A 12,667-nucleotide genomic window follows, 5' to 3' on the forward strand; every position below is an offset into this window, starting at 1 on the left:
AGAACCATACTTTGTCCCTTCATCCAAGTTATTTTAATTAGATTTTAAATAATTGGGGCCCCAAATCTGATTCTACCAAAACTAATTCTAATCCTAATCTCCCAAACCAAGGTAACCTTTCTGTAATGTACCGATGCCAATCTTAACTAACAGAGACATGCTCCCCATCTTTACCTAGCTTCCTGAATGTCACATACCCTTGGGCATTCAGGTCTTCGTCACAAATATTAGATTTAATCAATAGTCTTTAGTCCTGTGTTTTTGCAATTTTTCCCAAGTTGGGTATGCCCCCTGTGAGAAACTCTTGAGAGTAACTCCCTTCCTACCTGTGTTGAGTCATGCATTGAAAACTGTCAGGTTGGTCACTTCCCTTATGTCTTTCTCCACAGACCAGAAAATTGCGGCAGAGACAGAATTGAAGGGTCTTGTGGCAGTTAGCAGGTTGCATGATACTTTACCCACATCCCATAATATTGGCAGGGCATGGGGGGCCAGGGGGTGTAGCTGGAAGTGACAAGGACAGAGCTGGATGGGCTGATCATATTTTCCCCTCACCCACTTCAAATACACGAAAAGGATGTAAAATAATAGTTCTTTGAGTTGTGTAGCCCGGGAACTAAAGATTGATGAGCCTGACATCAGTGGTGGATAAATTGTTGGGGGAGTTCTAAGGGACAGGATTTACATGTATTTGGAAAGGAAAGAATTGGTTCTAACCTAGTTAGCATGGCTTTGCGCATGGGAAATTGTGTCTCATTAACTTGATTGAGTTTTTCTGAAGAGGTGACAAAGCAGATTGATATGGCAGGGCAGTAGACATTGTCTATATGCACTTCAGCAAGGTGTTCAACAGGGCTCTGCATGCTAGACTGGTAAGCAAAGTTAGATAACATGAAATTGAGGAGGGCTAGCCATTTGGATGCAAAATTGCTTGAAGGTAGGAGACAGAGGTGGAGAGTTGTTTTCTAGACTGGAAGCCTATGGAGTTCTTCCTCCAGGCATTGGGTGATGATCTCCGGGACACCCGCACCAATCAACTCCACCGCCCTGTGGCCCAACATTTCAACTCCCCCTCTCACTCTGCCGAGGACATGCAGGTCCTGGGCCACCTCCACCACCGCTCCCTCACCACTCGACGCCTGGAGGAAGAACGCCTCATCTTCTGCCTTGGAACACTTCAACCCCATGGCATCAATGTGGATTTCACCAGTTTCCTCATTTCCCCTTCCCCCACCTCACCCCAGCTCCAACCTTCCAGCTCAGCACCGCCCTCATGACCTGTCCTACCTGCCTATCTTCCTTTCCATCTATCCACTCCACCTTCCTCTTTGACCTATCACCTTCATCTCCACCCCCATTCGCCCATTGTACTCTATGCTACTTTCCCCCCACCCCCATTCCCCTCTCATTTATCTCTCCACTCTGCAGGCACCCAGCCTGTAATCCTCATGAAGAGCTTTTGCCCGAAGCATCGATTTTCCTGCTCCTCAGATGCTGCCTGACCTGCTGTGCTTTTCCAGCACCACTCTAATCTAGACTCTGATTTCCAGCATTTGCAGTCCTTGTTTTTATCTATAGGAATTGGGATGTCATGTTTCTGTTTTACAGGATGTTGGTTAGGCCACATTTAGAATACTGCTTTCAACTCTGGTCTTCCTGTTGTATGAAAGATGTTCTGAAACTTGAAAGGATTCAGAAAAGATTTACGAGAATGTTGCCAGGGTTGGAGGGTTTGAGCTATAGGTAGAGGCTGAATAGCTTAGGGTTATTTTTCCTGGAGCATCGGAGGATGAGGGGTTACCTTATAGAAGTTTATAAAATCATGCAGGGGTAGGGGAGTCCAAAATTAGAGGGCATAAGTTTAAGATGAGAGGGTAAAAGATTTAAAAGGGAGTGAAGGAGCAATTTTTTCATGCAGTGGGTGCAGCATGTTTGGAATGCTAATGAAGTGAATGTCAGAAGACTGAGAAGGTGCCAATTTAGTAGAATGTCTTGCAGAGATTGTAGTAATGAAAATGAAGATTGGGACTCAGTTGTGTTGATTTCTGGCCAATGTTCTCCTCTGCTGTCCTGAGGGAATTGACTTCTGTTTATCTGGATTACAGCCCACGAGTATTCCCTGGGTCTCAAACCTCTCCTCCCCAAAGTAAATCCTTCTTATCAGGTTAGAGCTGAGAGTAGTTCAGTGGAGCTCTTCTCTTTCCTACTCCAATGCCCTGCAATACTGCCACTGGCTAACTTGATGAAGTAGCCATTACCCAAGAAATACACAAAGGTATATTGACCTTTAGTGAAGATACCAGAGCCCACAATTGTATTGTGGCCTTTAATTTATTGGTAATTAAAAATTAGGTATGCATTTTTTATATGGGGATTCTGATGTGTGTTTGATGCATCTATTTAAACACACACACACGATGTAAATAACCATTAATGGCTTCTAATCAGCAGGATTCAACACAGTCCACCTTTATTTTAAAGAAAGATGAAATTGGCTTCAACCATCTTGATTGGGAGATTGCTGTTCAAACAAATAATTCTGCTACATTATTTTCAGATAGTGTGCCATTGCTCATCATCTGTGATGTTGAACCAATCCTCATGGAGTACTGGCTCAGCACAGTTGTATGGAAAGTGAATCTGGAAGGAAATAAATGTTCATTAGCTCTAGTTTCCCCTTTCACTTATCAGTGAGATCAGCAATGGGCATGTAGAAGGTTTTTTCCACCAGAAATATGAAAGAAATCACATCTCTATAGCACTGAAAAATAGCAGCATTCATTCAAATACCATAACAGACATGAATTCAAATACTTACAAGAGGAATAGAGCTCAAAGTTGTATTCACTGAGTTAAAACAGCCTAGCTGGAAAGGAAAATGGGACATTTTATATTTTTTGTCTATTTGTCTCTATGTGGCCGCCTTTATTCCAATCACTGAAAAAAGGCACGCCTACTTAGACTTTCATCTACAAAAATTATCTCACAAGATTTATACAGCCACCTGAGTCTTCAGATATTTCACTTTCTTCTCCAGCATGTCAGTGTTTGGTTCCCATGAAGCTATATGTGCAAGTTACTTCAGATTTGCAAAGCAGTGCTTTATGGAATAAGCCGTATTGGTCTGGAAATTCTGGAATTTGATTTCCAAGCTACTGAATCACTCAAGTTTTATGAATGTGGAGTTTAGCTATTATAATTTGCTTCTGGGGAGGGAAGAGGCTCTTGCACTTCAATGGTAGTATCGCCATCTCTAAACAGGTTGATTAGAAAATATCTGTAATTGGTTTCAGGAATTGGAGGAGAGATTTGATCAGGCTTCTGCTATCTAATGAGTTGCCTGATGGAAAAGAATGACCGTTTCAGGACAACAGGGACTGGGATATCATTGCCATTACAAAAACATGACTGAGGGAAGGACAGGACTTGGCAGCTCAATGTTTCGTGTTTAAATGCTATAGGAAAAATGGAAAAGGAGGAAAGAGAGAAGGGCGAGTGGTGTTTTGATTAGAGAAAACACTATTGTACTTATAGAGGATATTCTTGGATCATCCAGTGAAGCTATATGAGTGGAACCTAGAAATAAGAAGGGGATGATCACCTTGATGGGATTGTACTACAAGCCCCCTAATAGTAAGTGGGAAGATGAGGAACAAATAACAAGAGATCAGATGCGTAAAAATAATAGGGTTGTAATAAAAAGGATTTTAACTTTCCAAGCATAGACTGGGACTACCATAGTGTTAAGGGCTTCGATGGGGACGAATTCATTAAATGTGTTCAAGAAAATGTTCTTTATCAATATGTAGATGTATCTAGTAGAAAAGGAGCAAAACTTGACCTTTTCTTGGGGACTAAGGCACGACATGTGAATGAAATGTTAGTGAGGGAGCACTTTGAGACCATGATCATAATTCTATTATTTTTAAGAGTTGTGGAAGAGCTTAGGCATTGTTTAAAATTTAAAGTTCTAAATTGGAGTAAGGCCAATTTTGACAGTATGAGACAGGAACTTTCAAAAGTTGATTGGGGTAGACTGTTCGCAGGTAAAGAGATGACTGGCAGGTGAGAGGCTTTCAAACGGGAGATGATAAGATTCCAGAGGCAGTATGTTTCTTTTCGAGTGAAGGGTAAGACTGGTAGGAGTAGGGAACAATAGATGAATAGAGTTATTGAGGTTCTGGTCAAGAATAAGAAGGGGGCTTATTGTCAGGTATAGACAACTGGGATCAAATGAATCTCTTGAAGTGTATAAAGAAGTAGGGGCATTCTTGAGCGGGAAATCAGGAGGGCAAAAAGCGGATAGGAGATAGTGATGGCAGTGGGGTTATCCTAAGATATTCTATAAGTATACTAAGAGGAAATGAGCAACTAAGGAGAGAATAGGGCCCCTTAAATATCAAGAGATCAGTTGTGTGTGAAACCACAGGAGATGGGAGATGTACGAAACAAATATTTCACTCCAGTATTTACTGTGGAGAAAGACATTGAAACTAGGGAACTCAGGGAAATAAATATTGATGTCTTGAAAAGAGTCCACATTATAGAAGAGAAAGCACTGGATGTCTTAAAAAGTATAAAGGAAGATAGATCTCTGAGACTGTTGTGGGAAGCTAGGGAGGAAATTGCAAGATCTTAGAACAGATATTTGTATCACTTATAGCCATGGGTGAGGTGGCAATTGTTGTGCTTTTATTTAAGGCTGCAAAGAGAATCCTGGGAATTATAGACCAGTGAGTCTGACATCATTGGTAGGTAAGTTATTGGAGGAGATTCTGGGAGACAGGATTTACATGCGTTTGGAGAGGTAAGGAATGATTAGGGATCGTCGACATGGCTTTGTGTATGGCAAATAATGTCTCAAACTTGATTGAATTTTATGAGCATGTGACAAAGAAAATAGATGAGGTCAGAGTGGTAGCAGTTATCTATATGGATTTTAGTAAAGCTTTTGATGGGGTTCTGTACAGTAGACTGGTTAGTAAAGTTAGATCACATGGGATTCAGGGAGAGCTTGCCAATTGGATACACAATTTGCTTGACAGTAGGAGACAGGGTGGTGGTGGTTGCTTTTTTTGAATTGGAGGCATGTGATCAGAGGTGTTCCGCAGAGATCAGTGCTGTGTCCACTATTGTTTGTCATTAATATGAACAATATAGGACTGTCAGATACAGTTTAATTTGAATAAAAGTGAGGTGTTGTGTTTTGGTAAGACAAACAAGGGCAGGACTCCTTCAGTTAATGGTAGGGCCATGGGGAGTGTTGTAGAACAGAGAGACCTAAGGTGTTCAGGTACACAGTTAATTGAAAGCTGTGTCACAGGTAGACAGATTGGTTTAAAAAAAAGCCTTTGGTACACTTGACTTCGTTGCTCAGATCATTGAATCATTTATTGTAACATTTATTCAATTAAAAAATACAGTGAAAAGATAATACTGTCAACATGATCGGTGCCATTCTCATTAACTTAAAAAATAAAGAAAGATAGAGAGTCCAACTTTTCTTTGAGCTGTTACGATCCTGCTCCAGCCCATGCCATACTGCCCCCAGAGTCCTGCTCTGGGCTACACCAAGCCACACCATTTCTGCTGCTTGGGTCCCCCTCTGGGCTTCACAGGCTAGTTAACTCTCTAGCCATGCTGCCTCTGAAGATGCCGCCACTCTGGACACTATCAAAGCCACCTTCCTACTGAAAGAGCTCTCTTTTAAAAGCCAGTATAAGCAAAATCTGAAAAATACTGAGACACAAAGTGGGGAAGAAAAGAAAAAGCTGATGGAGGACAAGCTTGGGCACAGGAGCCTGAATGCTACCTACTCTGTTGCCATCTTGGATTTACTGAGTTTAGGAATTGGGACATCATGTTGCAGGTCTACAGGTGAGTTTGGTGAGGCCTCTTGTAGAGAATTGTGTACAGCTCCATTGCCCTGCTAAAGGAAGGATATTATTAAATTGGAGAGGGTATAGAAAAGATTTACAAGAATGTTACTGGGACTGGAAGGTTTGAATTATAGGGAGATGCTGGATAAGTTGGGACTTTGTTCACTGGACTGTAAGAGATTGATGAGTGACCGTAGAGGTTTATAAAATCATGAGGGGCATAGATAAGGTGAAGAGCAAAGGTCTTTTCTCTAGGGTAGGGGAGTTCAAAACTAAAGGGTATAATTTTATGGTGAGGGGAGAAAGAAGTCACAAACGTTACATTACTGTAATGTTTTCAACCTTTCCCCCACTCCTCAAACCAAAAGAGGAGAGATTGCGACAGGCTGTTACGAGGTTTGTTGTAGCCTAGAGGGTATTTGATCTGCTTGTAATTTAAGTAATTGCTTAGTGCTGCTAGTTGGTATAAGTATGAGCTCAGCTGAATACTGGGCTTCAATGAATAAGGCGAGCAAGGTAGAATGCTTTTATCTTCCTTTCTGTAAAGGGGCAGAGATGGCAGTTAGGGCAGTGGTGTGCTCCTGCCAGTTATGGGAGATCAGGGAGCCGTCTAGTGTCCCTGATGACTATACCTGCTGGAAGTGTAACCGGCTGCAGCTCCTCCGAGTGCTAGGTGAGCACTTTGGGGATAGTGACCATTAGGTGAGCACTTTGGGGATAGTGACCATAATTCGGTGATTTTTACACTCGTGACCATTAGGTGATTGTTTGATTGGAGCGGCAGTTGAACACACTGAGGAACATAGAGGGGCAGAGAGTGTGATGGATATTAGTTACGGGGAGGTGGTCACAGGCAGGTTCAGTCAGGCAGATGGGTGACTGTCAGGAGAGGCAGGCAGGCCGGCGTCTCCTGTGGCTATTCCCTTAACAGGTATAACATTTTGGATAATGTTTGGGGGTGTGGGTGGGGAATAGCCTCTCGGGGAAGTGTAACAGTAGCCAAGCCTGTGGTATCACAACTGGCTCTGCTTTCAAGCAGGGTTGGACAAGAATCAAGATAGTGGTACGGCACTCGCTAGTTAGGGGCACAGACAGACGTTTCTGTGTTGCCTCTCTGGTGCCAGGGTCGAGGACGTCTCTGAACGGTTGCACGAAATTCTTAAGGGGGAGGTTGAACAGTTAGAGGTCATTGTGCACAATGGTACCAACAACATAGATAAAAAGAGGGAAGAGTGAGTACATGGAGTTAGGAAAGAAGCTGAAAAGCAGGACCTTGAGCGTAGTAATCTCTGCATTACTACCAGTGCAATGTGCTAGTGAGGTAAGGAATAGAAAGATAGCAGAGATGAATGCACGGCGAAAGAACTGGTGCAGGGAGCAGGGTTTCAGGTTCTTAGGTCATTGAGACCTCTTCTGAGGCAGGGTGATCTGTACAGTGAAACAGGGTTATGGATAGTTCAACTAGAAGAGGGTCCATTCGGGATCTTGTACTGGATAATGAGCCTGATCTTTCAGTGGGAGAATGTTTTGGAAATAGTGATTGCAAGTTTTAAGATGCTATGAATATGGATAAGTCAGGACCTGGTGGCAAGATACTAAATTGGGAGAAGGCAAATTACATCAGTTTTAGGGAGGAGCTAGGGAGTGTTAATTGGGAGGAGCTGTTATCAGGCAAGTCCACATTTGGATGTGGGAATTATTTAAAGACCCACTGATGAGAGTTCAGAACTGGCATGTTCCAGTAAGGAGGTAAGACAAGATGGCAAGGTAAGGGACCCTTGGATAATGAGAGAAAAGGAAGCATATGTAAAGTTTAGGAAACTAAAATTGGACAGGGCCCATTGGGAATATAAAGGAAGCAGGAATGAACTCAAGCAGGGAATTAGGAGAGCAAGAAGGGACCATGAAATGACCTTGGCAAGAAGGATTAAAGAGAATCCAAGACGTTAAATCAAGAGGATAACCAGGAAGAAGGTAGAACCATTCGAGGGTAAAGGAGGGATTTTGTGCTTAGAGGCAGAGGATGTGGGTGAAATCCTAAATGAATACTTTGCATCAGTATTGACCCAGGAGAAGGATATGGAGAACAGTGAGATTTGTGTGGAGCATGCTGATATGCTAGGTAATTTTAAGATCAAGAAAGAAGTGGAGTTGGGTCTCTTGAAGAGCATTAAGGTGGTTAAGTCCCCAATGGTATCTATCCCAGGTTTTTGAGCGAGACAAAGGTGGAAATTGCTGAGGCCTTGACCAGATCTTTGTATTGGTTCTGTTCGCCGAGCTGGGAATTTGTGTTGCAGATGTTTCGTCCCCTGTCTAGGTGACATCCTCAGTGCTTGGGAGGCTTCTGTGATGTTTCCTCCGGCATTTATAGTGATTTGTACCTGCCGCTCCCAGTTGTCAGTTCCAGCTGTCCACTGCAGTGGTCGGTATATTGGGTCCAGGTCGATGTGCTTATTGATTGAATCTGTGGATGAGTGCCATGCCTCTAGGAATTCCCTGGCTGTTCTCTGTTTGGCTTGTCCTATAATAGTAGTGTTGTCCCAGTCGAACGCCTGTTGCTTGTCATCTGAGTGTGTGGCTACTAAGAATAGCTGGTCAAGTCGTTTTGTGGCAAGTTGGTGTTCATGGATGCGGATCGTTAGCTGTCTTCCTGTTTGTCTTCCTGTAGTGTTTTGTGCAGCCCTTGCATGGGATTTTGTACACTACATTGGTTTTGCTCATGCTGGATATCGGGTCCTTCGTCCTGATGAGTTGTTGTCTGAGAGTGGCTGTTGGTTTGTGTGCTGTTGTGAGTCCGAGTGGTCGCAGTAGTCTGGCTGTCAGTTCAGAAATGTTTTTGATGTATGGTAGTGTAGCTAGTCCTTTGGGTTGTGTCATGTCCTCATTCCGTTGTCTTTCCCTTAGGCATCTGTTGACGAAATTGCCGGGGTATCCGTTTTTGGCGTATATGTTGTATAGGTGTTCTTCTTCCTCTTTTTGCAGTTCTGGTGTGCTGCAGTGTGTTGTGGCCCTTTTGAACAGTGTCTTGATGCAACTTCTTTTGTGTGTGTTGGGATTGTTGCTTTCGTAGTTTAGGACTTGGTCTGTGTGTGTGGCTTTCCTGTATACCTTTGTGGCGGAATCTCCGTTCGGTGTTCTCTGTACCATTACATCTAGGAATGGGAGTTGGTTGTCCTTTTCTTCCTCTCTAGTGAATTGGATTCCTGTGAGTGTGGCGTTGATGATCTGGTGTGTGTTCTCTATTTCTGTATTTTTAATGATTACAAAGGTATCATCTACATATCTGACCCAGAGGGGCGGCACAGTGGTTAGCACTGTTGCCTCACAGCGCCAGAGACCCAGGTTCAATTCCCACCTCAGGCGACTGACTGTGTGGAGTTTGCACATTCTCCCTGTGTCTGCGTTTCCTCCCACAGTCCAAAGATTAGATTAGATTAGATTACTTACAGTGTGGAAACAGGCCCTTCGGACCAACAAGTCCACACCGCCCCGCCGAAGCACAACCCACCCATACCCCTACATTTATCCCTTACCTAACACTACGGGCAATTTAGCATGGTCAATTCACCTGACCTGCACATCTTTGGACTGTGGGAGGAAACCGGAGCACCCGGAACTACAGATTGGTGATCCTCATATTGGTGGTTGGGAAGCTATTGGAGGTGTAGTGTTAGGTAAGGGGTAAATGTAGGGGTATGGGTGGGTTGCGCTTCGGCGGGTCGATGTGGACTTATTGGGCCGAAGGGCCTGTTTCCACACTGTAAGTAATCTAATCATAGAGTTTGGGTTGAATTTGCGGTAAGACTGGTTGTTCTAACCTTTGCATTACCGCTTCTGCTATGAGTCCAGAGATGGATGAGCCCATGGGTGTGCCGTTGATTTGTTCATATATTTGGTTGTTGAATGTGAAGTGTTGTGAGATACAGGTCCAGTAGTTTGAGTATGCAGTCTTTGTTGACAGGTTCCCGGTTTTGTTGTCTGTTCTGTATGTCAAGCAGGTTGGCTATTGTTTCTCTGGCTAGGGTTTTGTCGATAGAGGGGAACAATGCCGTTACATCGAATGAGACAGAAGCGCTTCACAGGAGGCTCCCAAGCACTGAGGATGTCACCTAGACAGGGGACGAAACGTCTGCAACACAAATTCCCAGCTCAGCGAACAGAACCACAACAATGAGCACCCGAGCTACAAATCTTCTCCCAAACTTTGAAGATCTTTGTATGTTCATTAGCCACTGGAGAGGTCCTAGAGGACTGACGAGTAGCTAATGATGTTCCTCTTTTCAGGAACCAAAATAAGGATAATCTTGGAAACTACAGATTGGTGATCCTCACATTGGTGATTGGGAAGCTATTGGAGAGAATCCTTAGAAATCAGATTTATGCATATTTGGAAAAGCGTGGCCTAATTAGGAGGAGAAAGTGAGGTCTGCAGATGCTGGAGATCGGAGCTGAAAATGTGTTGCTGGAAAAGCGCAGCAGGTCAGGCAGCATCCAGGGAACAGGAGAATCGACGTTTTGGGCATAAGCCCTTCTTCAGGCATAAGCCCTTGAAGAAGGGCTTATGCCCGAAACATCGATTCTCCTGTTCCCTGGATGCTGCCTGACCTGCTGCGCTTTTCCAGCAACACATTTTCAGCTCATGGCCTAATTAGGGACAGTCAGCATGACGTTGTGCAGGGCAGGTTATGTCTTACTAACTGATTGAACTTTGAGGAAATGAAGGTGATAAATAAGTGTAGAGCAGTGTCTAAGTGGATTTTAGTAAGGCTTTCAACAAGGTCACAAGCTGACTCACAGTGGGCTCATCCAAAAGATTAAGAAACATCGGATCCATGGTGACTTGGCCATTGTGATTCAGAATTGGCTTGCCCATAGAAGTGCTGGAAGGCTGTTTTTCAGGCTGCAGTTCTGTAACTAGTGGTGTTCTTCAGGGATCCGTACTGAGACCTCTGCTGTTTGTAATATATATAAATGGATGAGAATGTAGATGGGTGGGTTAGTAAGTTTGCAGAGATCGGTGAAGTTGTGGATAGTGTAGAAGGTTGTCAAAGGATATAGAGGGATCTAGCTCAGTTGCAGATATGGGCAAATAAATGGTGGATAAAGTTTAATCCATGTAAGTGTGAAGTGTGGGAAATCAAACGTTAAGGAAAAGTATACAGTTAATGTCAGGACTTTGAACAGCATTGATATTCAGAGGGATCGTGGGGTTCAAGTCCATAGCTCCCTGAAAGTGGCCAGACAATTGTGGTGATTAAGGTGTACAACATGCTTGCCTTTTATGGTCGGGGAACTGAGTACAAGAGACAGGATGTTATGTTACAGCTCTATAAGACTTTGGTTAGACCATACTTAAAAGTACTGCATTTAGTTCTGGTTGCCACATTACAGGAAGGATGTGGAGGCTTTGGAAAGAGTGCAGAAGAGGTTTACCTGGATGCTACATGGATTAAAGGTATGAACTAAAAGGAGAGGCTTGAAAAACTCAGCCTCTGCCACTCCAAAGAAAACAACCTGAGTGTTCATAGAATTCTGTAAAATTGAGATGCATAAATAGGGTTGACAGTCAGACCATCCTCTGAGTTGAAATGTCTAAAGCTGTGAGGCTTAAGGTGAGAGGGGGAACATTCAAAGGAGATGTGAGAGGCAAGTTTTTTACAGAGTGGTCAGAGTGTGAAATGTGCAGCCAGAGGAGGTGGTGGTTGCAGATATGACAAGGGTATTTAAGAGACTTTTAGATAAGCATATAAATATGGAAGGATATGGATTAAGGGCAGGCAGAAGGGATTAGTTTAATTTGGTGTCATGTTCAGCACAATATGTGGGCCAAAGGGCCTGTTCCTGCGCTGTACTGTTCTATGTTCTCCATCCTTCAGGAGAACAGGAAAAGTTGCTTTCCTACACAATGTGTTTTTAAAGCTATTTTCAATTTTTAAAAAATAAATTGAACCTCCTTTCCAAAAAGTTCATTTAGTTTTACTCATTGTTATGGACCAGGCTAGATCCCCTCAAAATATTTTAAGTTAGCCTAGACCGTAACTTTTTCTTATTTTAAAGGCGGGCGTGGAGTGGATATTCTAGGTGTGATGGAGCTGGTCAAACCACTAGCTTTAAGCAAAACAGGATTTATTTAAATACTGCAGTTGAAACATGAACAAAAGAAAACAGAATTTAGAATAACTTAACTACTGGAAAACTTAACTAAGGAACTGTTCCAATCCAGTAACAACCCTAAACACACCCCATGACAAAAAAAGTAAATTGCAACACAGATTCTTACAGGCAGGAGGGAACAATATTGAAAGAGATTTCGGAGAGAAAGTCAGTCAGTAATCATTTGCTGAAGCTTGCAACCTTCCTAGACTCCAGCATCCTGTGACTGCCACAGCTAAACCAAACTAGAAAAAGCCTGAACTGGGAGAACTGGTCACTCCCTTACCATTGTTAAACTAGGCGCTTCCTAAACCCCTCAGCACCTTTGTCTTTACGACCCCGCTCTCTCAAAATAAAACCCAAGGACAAAGCAACCTTGTTAAAAGTTTGTGAGAAGATTTGTAGCTCGGGTGCTCGTTGCTGTGGTTCTGTTCGCCGAGCTGGAAGTTTTTGTTGCAAACGTTTCGTCCCCTGTCTAGGTGACATCCTCAGTGCTTGGAAGCCTCCTGTGAAGCGCTTCTGTGGTGTTTCCTCCGGCATTTATAGTGGCCTATCCCTGCCGCTTCCGGTTGTCAGTTTCAGCTGTCCGCTGTAGTGGCCGGTATATTGGGCCCAGGTCGATGTGTTTGTTGATG

This window comes from Chiloscyllium plagiosum, chromosome 30 (assembly GCF_004010195.1).
Source record: "Chiloscyllium plagiosum isolate BGI_BamShark_2017 chromosome 30, ASM401019v2, whole genome shotgun sequence".
NCBI classification, from domain to species: Eukaryota; Metazoa; Chordata; class Chondrichthyes; order Orectolobiformes; family Hemiscylliidae; genus Chiloscyllium; species Chiloscyllium plagiosum.